Raw genomic sequence first — 7,702 nt, 5'->3', positions numbered from 1 at the left:
TACCACATTGCAATTGTTCCAAGGAGATAGCCAATGATACTCATCCCAAGTACAACAATTAACAGCACTTGCAGGGAGTGCTATGCAGCAATGCAGTGCACTGAATATTCCCAGAACAAATTGGCTAGCATGGAGTCACTGCATTGTTGAGACTTGCACCACAGCAGTTCTCTAGCATAGACAAGGCCTTAGACCGAGTTCCCATGCCAAGTGTGAAGGATGGGCTCTCGCTCCAGACCAAATGTGATAGTACTTGCTACATGCTCCAGATTTAGCAGGCTATTTCCCTCACTATAGGGTAAGTCTCTTGTTGCCACACATTTTACACAGCAGTGTAAATTAAAATTAGTACATTCAGCAGGCACTACTGGGTTTCTCCCTCAAAAAATGTGTACAACAGACCCTCTTCCAACACTGTTTGCTTAATACTAACTCCTAAATGCACACCATGCAGCACTGTATTGTCACGTGGATTTCATTTTCAGTACAGCTGGCCCCTTACATAATCTACATTCATCCTGGACAACAGCCAATTGAGATAATAGAGAATTCCTAAACTGGAAAGTACTCCCAACCCAGCTCTCGCCCCATTGCATGCGTTTCTCATTAAAAGTCTCTGGATCTGCTCTGTTTAATTGTAATTCAGCCATTTAATATACCTTTGCACCCTCTAGTGGAGAAAACGAGAAGTGCCACATGAAGAATATATTCTCAAATTCTTGAAGTATTCTTCAAGGACAGCAAGGTTTGAATTACTTCTACAAATCCTCAAAGCACCACATCAGAGCTAGGAAGTGTCCCATTTGCCACGAGTACACTACTTCCCAAAAGTTAGCATTCCCAGAAGTGCAGAAGAAACTTGCAGAGTTGAGTACCTCTTTTGGCTTGTGCATGTTGTATGACAGGAATTTAACAAGAGTTACAGTAATCTTTTTTGAAAATTAGATTTTATTCATGTGTTTAGGCAAAGCCACATTCTACAAGTTAGAAGACTACATACAGGGATAGTCAAGCTGAAGTGATGGCATCCTGCTCCTTTATTACGGTGAAATCTTCCAGTCAAATCCTCTGGAAAGAAATAATCAGGACACACAGATGAGCACAAGAACATAGTTCAAAAGGCTTCACATACAGACAGGTCAGATCTGTGCAGAGTGCAATATGAGCAGCTAAGCAAACTTAGAAAGTACATTCAGCTTAGGGTGACATCTGCAAGTCATTGTGATTGCTTAATGAAGCTGATGCAGAATTCACTGAAGGTCTTATGTGCAGATGCTCTGAAGTTCCGTTGTGAAAGATATTGATGCAGGATTTAAAAGAGAGGGGGCCTGCTCTTTGGACAAGTGCAAATGGACGAAGTTTCACAGGAGATGAAGGTCTGATGAGCAGTTGACTGCATTTACAGAAGAGCTCTAAGACTGCAAGCAAGTACTCCCTGTACCAAAATGGCCCATTAGTTTACCACTCCGTAAACAAAGGTGGCTTAGTAACTCTCAGCCTACCTGCCACAAATACAGAATGCCTGGCTCAAGATGACGCTAGCCTAGATGAGTGCCAAGGTATGGCTGAACTCAGGCAATTTCAAGGCAAAGGTACAAATGCACCCTTCCCTTACTTTGGTTGAAGAGAATGATTTCTGGTTGTTGACCAGGTGAGCTAGTCAGGCACAATACTACTGAAACCTTGTATATACTAAACTGCCTAACATAAGGACTTGCAAGTATTTTATTCATGTTAAAAACTCTTATGCTAATAACTGGCAAGTGAGATTTTACATTAACATATGGAGAAATTTTATATCAAGTTACACTAAGACAATCTAAAAGTGACAGCACTCTCCTTACCAAATACCTTCCTCTTCCCTGCTGCTGTGTATGCTCACAGGTTTGTTATTTTAAAGTTTCTGACTTAAATATATTTATACATGTTGGTCTCCAAGTTAAATATTTACTTTGGCTTGCAAGGAAGAAAAATCTACATCAAAACAAACCTCTCAACTGCAGCCACTAAAGAACAACTTTTATAAGTAGTTGTACTACATTGTATGCTGGGTGGAGGGAAAAAATATCTTATAACACTTGTTTCTTATGTAGTACTTTATCTTGCCTAGTACCCTTTAAATATTTAACCAGTTGTAACTTCACTTTGGAAATGAAGAGTATGCCCAAACTTATGAGGTCTTCCAACATTTGATACGGTTGTGGGAAGGTTTGGATTCTAAACTAGTGGAAGTGTGTCTTGGATTATAAATGCATTTTTTTATTGCCGTTAGCGATAAACAGATCTGCTTTATTCAGGACTCAGGTTGCTTGCTATATGCTTTTCTGTACAAGTAAACAGAACAGAAGCATGTTGGTTTGTACACCAGGGAAGAGTAGCATTTGCCAGATCAAAGGAAATAGCCTTTTAGAGCAAGAAAACTGAACAGAGCATGTTAATCCATATAATAGCAGGCAAGTGAAGAGTTCACTAACTGCTGTCTGAGATTCCATTACACTGCCCTCTCCTGGTCAACTGGAAGCCTATAATCTTGCACTTTATTAGCCCTAATGTATATGTTTAATTCCAGTGCTTGCAACTAAAGTTCTGGATAGACATTTTTAGTTACATCTGAATAGTTACCCAGGAGGCAGTGTAGAATGATCATCCGGTTTCTAATCAGCAGAGTTTTATCTTTATACCATGGAGCACGTAGACAAGAGAGAGCTTAGCGGTTAGTCAGTGACTGTCATAAATTAATCACAGTACATTTAAGAGAGTCAAAAGCCATTTTACAGTTAGATGTTTCTATATTTTAGGAGTATCATTTAAGTTTTAACTAGAAAGTAGTTGCAGACTTACTAGAGATGAAGCTGAGGGCACTAGAGCCTCACGTGCAGATTAGGGTGGGATTTGTGCTCCTAGATAATTTAGGCACTTTTGAAAATCCTACTGTGCTTCAGCTATTCAGAACTACAATACACATGCCTGGTGACACATTGATTAAGAAGTTATTTGAGTGATAACACTTTTCTCCTGGTCTCTACTGGACTGTTGTGTCAGATGGATGTGTCAGGTCTCATCACTATTATAGTCACAACAGGAGATATAGTATTTGTTTAGAACATTAAAGTTATACCTAGTTGTACATTGTCTGATTAATACCAGACTCCCCAAATCCCCAGGTTATTTAAAAGAAAAAGAAAAGAGGGACAGATAGCCAAAGAGAGATTCTGTAGTATTTGCTGAAACTTTGCTATGAATCTCAGTGAAAAAGTGGATAGATTAAGCCAGCTGCTTTCTTGATTTATTTTAGGAAAATATGACAAGTGCTCATTATTTAAGATAGCAGTTACTTTGCAATAAAATAAAATTGATATACTGCAATCTGGAAGAGTACCCATTTACTTGCCTTTTTGGATGTACTCTGTATACATTACTTGATTTGTGCCAAGTGCCAGATAAGTTACATTATGATTATCAATATTACATTATGATGAAAAAAAGACCACTAATCATTCAGTCTTAACACTGGTTTTGAGGTGTCCCAGTTCCTAAAGATTCATAATTTAATGCTTTGCCTGGAAAGGGAAGGTAATTCTCCTTGCTACAGCACTGCCAAGAGGCCACCTGCCACTTCTTCACCTGGAGAAACCTAGTGGTTCCCAATTCTCCTCCTACTTCAACAAAATGGTTGCCTCTAATTAATGCCACCTTCTATTGGGGGAGAACTACTATTTTATTAACATGTGACAGGCCAGTTGTTGCAGCAACTGACTGTTCAAAAGGGCCCGAAGGCCTGTTTTAGTCAACGTAATGTGTCACCTCTCAGCCACCAAGGCTCCAACAAATACAAAGGTTGTGTCAGCCAGCGACCGACCAACCAACCAACACGGTCAAACTGATAGCCTAGAATGATTAAGGAACACTCAGTCTTGCTTCCCAACCCAGACTCTGCTGGGTTTCTATCACCACCCTCAAGGGGAACCAAGCGTCTAGTGGCAATTAAGCCTTGAGAAAGCAGCAGGAGTTTCCTTTAGGGGAGTACTGACAAGCCTAACTGTTGGCACCTATGTGGGCTCTGCCTCTCTGAGAGGATTTTAATACCCAGTTCACCAAATCCACAGACATCTGTTAATTTGTTACATGTTTTCTGCACTTTGTGTAGATATACCTATAGTAAACAACACGAGTTATCCCTGGTCAGCTCCACGTGTGGACACTCATTCTGGAACAGGAATGCCTTGTTCCCGTTTAGCTTAATTCACAGTGGTTAAACTAAAGAGAAGCAAGGGACTCTTGTTCTGGAATAAGAATGTTCACACATGCAGCTGGTCAGGAACAACGACTGCGCTTTAGGTTCACATTCTATCTTCATCTGCATTAACTTTCAAGTGTGGACAAACCATACATCTTCTTGGTTGTGTCACGATGTGGCTAAAAAGCAGTCTCAAGTGAAAAGAGGTAGCATCACTGTGCAGGTCAGTTAAAGGGAGGGTAGATTAGCTGGAACTTTAACTCACATGAATGAGAGTACAACCGGTCTAGAAAAGCAGGAAGCATTCTACTGGGTTTTCCTCCTGCTAGGCAGTTGCAATAGTGGATGTTTTACATTAACCTTACCCAGGATTCAGGGAGGACTTTGAGATGTTAAACCAGGAGAACAAAGGTCTACCAAAACCAACAAGGAGTCTGGTGGCACCTTAAAGACTAACAGATTTATTTGGGCATAAGCTTTCGTGGGTAAAAACCTCACTTCTTCAAAGGCCTACCAGTTGGCCTTCTGGTGTTAAGGAGGCACATTCACTGTCTAGGGTCATGTCCTCTAACAGCATCTGAGAAGCGGTGTCTCATTAACCCCTTTTCCTGGCTCTCTCTTTCAAAGTGTGTAGTTCTCATGCCAAAGACAATCCTCCACACTTGGGCACTCAACAGCTACTCTGACTATTCAAATCCCTCCTTAAAGCACACTTCCCTCATGAAACCTTCAGTGATGACCTGAACAGAGCTACTAATTGAGTTTTTTTAAAAAAATATTTGAATTCAGGCCTTCATTCAGTAGACTGGGATGTTGTCTGTCTGCTTATAAGCGCCCCCCCCTTGTGACCATGTTTTTGTCTAGGTACTGTACAGGGTTAAACATATTATTGACTTTCAAAAAGCCACTGTTCTGCTTATTATGCTGGCTATAATGGAGTAGAAGGAAAGGGAGTTAGGTTCTATTTATACTGGCAAAGGAACAATGCAAGCTGCACTGTTTTAAAATATGGTTCATACCAACACTGTTACAGAGTCAGCATAGGCTGGGCTGGAAGTATTCTGGAAACACTGCACTAACTGAATGACTAGCAGGGGAAAATATGAACTTCCACACAAACCATGGTAAATCATCAGGCTCCAGCATTATATTTCTATTGAGACATATGGGGACAGTTCACAGCACCCATGTCTATTGTCTGCAGATCCAGTTAAGATGGCACCACACAGGGATATAATCAGAAGGCAAAACACTTATTTTTTAAATTAAATCTTAAAGTTAAGATAAATAGCCAGGGATTAAATTCTACGTGGAAGAATCTAAACCCACAGATTTCTATTGGTACTGGAAATCAGCAGTGTAAAAGAAAATGAAAAATGTGATCTATAAAAATTAAGTTTCATTATTAAACCTATAGAGCTTGTTTGTCAGGCAATGGCTCTTTCAGCTCTGAGAGGTTTAAAATTCAGAACAGAGATTAATACTGAATAAAGAAGAACTGTGACTATGTAAACTAGGGATGGGCAAACTTTTTGGCCCAAGGACCACATCTGGGTATGGAAATTGTATGGTGGGGCATAAATGTTCATGAAATTGGGGGTTGGGGTGCAGGGGGGGGGAGGGCTCCGGCTGGGGGTGTGGGCTCTGGGGTGGGGCCAGAAATGGGGAGTTCAGGGTGTGGGAGGGAGCTCCAGGCTGGGACCAAGGGGTTCGGAGGGCAGGAGGGGGATCAGGGCTGGGGCAGGGGGTCGGAGTGTGGGAGGGGGGTCAGGGGTGCAGGCTCCGGGTGGCTCTTACCTCAAGCAGCTCCCAGAAGCAGCGGCATGCCCCCACCTCCAGCTCATACGTGGAGGTGCGGCCAGGTGCCTCTGCACACTGCCTGGTCTGCAGGCACCACCCCTGCAGCTCCCATTGGTTGCAGTTCCTAGCAGCCAATGGGAGTTGCGAGGGCGGTGCTTGGGGCAGGGGCATCGTACAGAACCTCCTGGCTGCCCCATGTGTAGGAGCCAGAGGGGGGACATGCCGCTGTTTCCGGGAGCCATGCAGAGCCACGGCATGCATGGAGCGGGGCAAGCCCTTGACCCAGCTCCCTGGCTGGAGCGGGGCAAGCTCCGGACCCTGCTCCCCAGCAGGAGTTCGAGGACTGGATTAAAACATCTGAAGGGCCGACGTGGCCTCCTCGCCATAGTTTGCCCACCCTGATGTAAACCACACATTTTTCCTTGACTTAAACTGGAAAGATTTTGTATGCAGTATCATACATGACCATCAAAATGCTGCAAGAATGCTCACACCTGCTACTGCACAGAGCAAACTCTAGAAAGGAGTCTGCGTAGGATTATTCTAGGGCAAGAGATCAGGCTGGCTGGTACAAGGCTGTGTCACCAAGGGCCCAGCCACACAGCAGCCTTTTCCCAGACCCTGTGCTTTCTACAAAGCCTGCCAAACTCCTGTGCTTCTGTACAGTTGCCTCTTGCCAAGGAAGGAACAGCCAATCCTAAATCTAACTTTAATTAAATGGTTAAAAAGTTACCTCACATGAGCTGCGCCACCAGAAATGGATTTGATGCACCTTAGCCCCAGTACAATCCAAGACGGAGGTGGAAATTGTTCCTTCATTTAGGCAATGGAGAGGTAAACCCTGGCAAGAAATTCAGAGACACATGATCACAGCAGAATAGCAGAGAGAAAGAGTCAGTCAGAGTAGGTAAATAAACCTCTCTCATTGCTTGTGAGGGCATATCACCCTTCATCTCCACTCCACTTACCAAAATGCCTCATTCCATCTGTGCTACAAAAACCACCATGCTGCAGGCACTAGGGCACAACATGGCATCCACTGATGCTATAAACCAGCTAAACCCCTGAAAAAGAGCTAAGGGCCAACATACACTATCAATAGGAACTGTGTTACACAGCACGGGGGGGGGGGCACAGTGGCTCAGTGAGATCCAGAGGCTAGACTTGGAATAAGGTGTCCCTGCTTCCTACTCCCATCTCTCTTGCTGACCCCCATGTCACACACCCATGTGCATTTCCTCCAATCCCCCTCTCTGCCTCCACTACACCCACAACCCTCTTCTCCACAATTCACACTCCCCACATACACCCCACGCCCTGGCTGGCCTCCACTATTCACCCTCCTTACATACATAAATACACCCCATCCCCCTTGCTTCACCCACTACACCCAAACCCCCTCACTAGTCACCCTCCCTACATTACACGCCAATCCCCCTCTGCCCACATACACCCCCCAACCTCCCTTTCTGGCCCCCATTATTTACCCTCCCCACATATACCCTCAACCTCGCTCGCTGGCCCCCACTACTCACCCTCCCCACATACACCCCATACCCCTTTCTGGCCCCCACTACACCCCAAAACACCCTCACTAGCCCCCGATTATTCACCCTCCCACCCACAACCCTCTTCTCCACAATTCACACTCCCCACATACACCCC

At 43.9% G+C, this 7,702-nt stretch overlaps 1 long non-coding RNA gene and 1 other non-coding gene across 2 annotated transcripts; both read right to left on the bottom strand.

Annotated features, from left to right (window-relative positions):
- Nucleotides 1–936: 936 nt before the first annotated feature.
- Nucleotides 937–7,319, bottom strand: LOC113407058. Its single transcript, XR_003369932.1, has 3 exons — nucleotides 6,955–7,319; nucleotides 6,771–6,878; nucleotides 937–1,068 (listed from the first exon to the last, which is right to left on the bottom strand). It is a non-coding gene; the product is annotated as an uncharacterized LOC113407058 (long non-coding RNA).
- Nucleotides 6,479–6,660, bottom strand: LOC112123610. Its single transcript, XR_002909549.1, has one exon.
- Nucleotides 7,320–7,702: the final 383 nt, after the last annotated feature.

The sequence above is a fragment of the Terrapene carolina genome, unplaced genomic scaffold (assembly GCF_002925995.2).
Source record: "Terrapene carolina triunguis isolate 2854851 unplaced genomic scaffold, T_m_triunguis-2.0 Scaffold192, whole genome shotgun sequence".
Taxonomy (NCBI): domain Eukaryota; kingdom Metazoa; phylum Chordata; order Testudines; family Emydidae; genus Terrapene; species Terrapene triunguis.
Note: the sequence above shows the minus strand (reverse complement) of the source record. Positions and strands in the feature narration are given on the sequence as shown.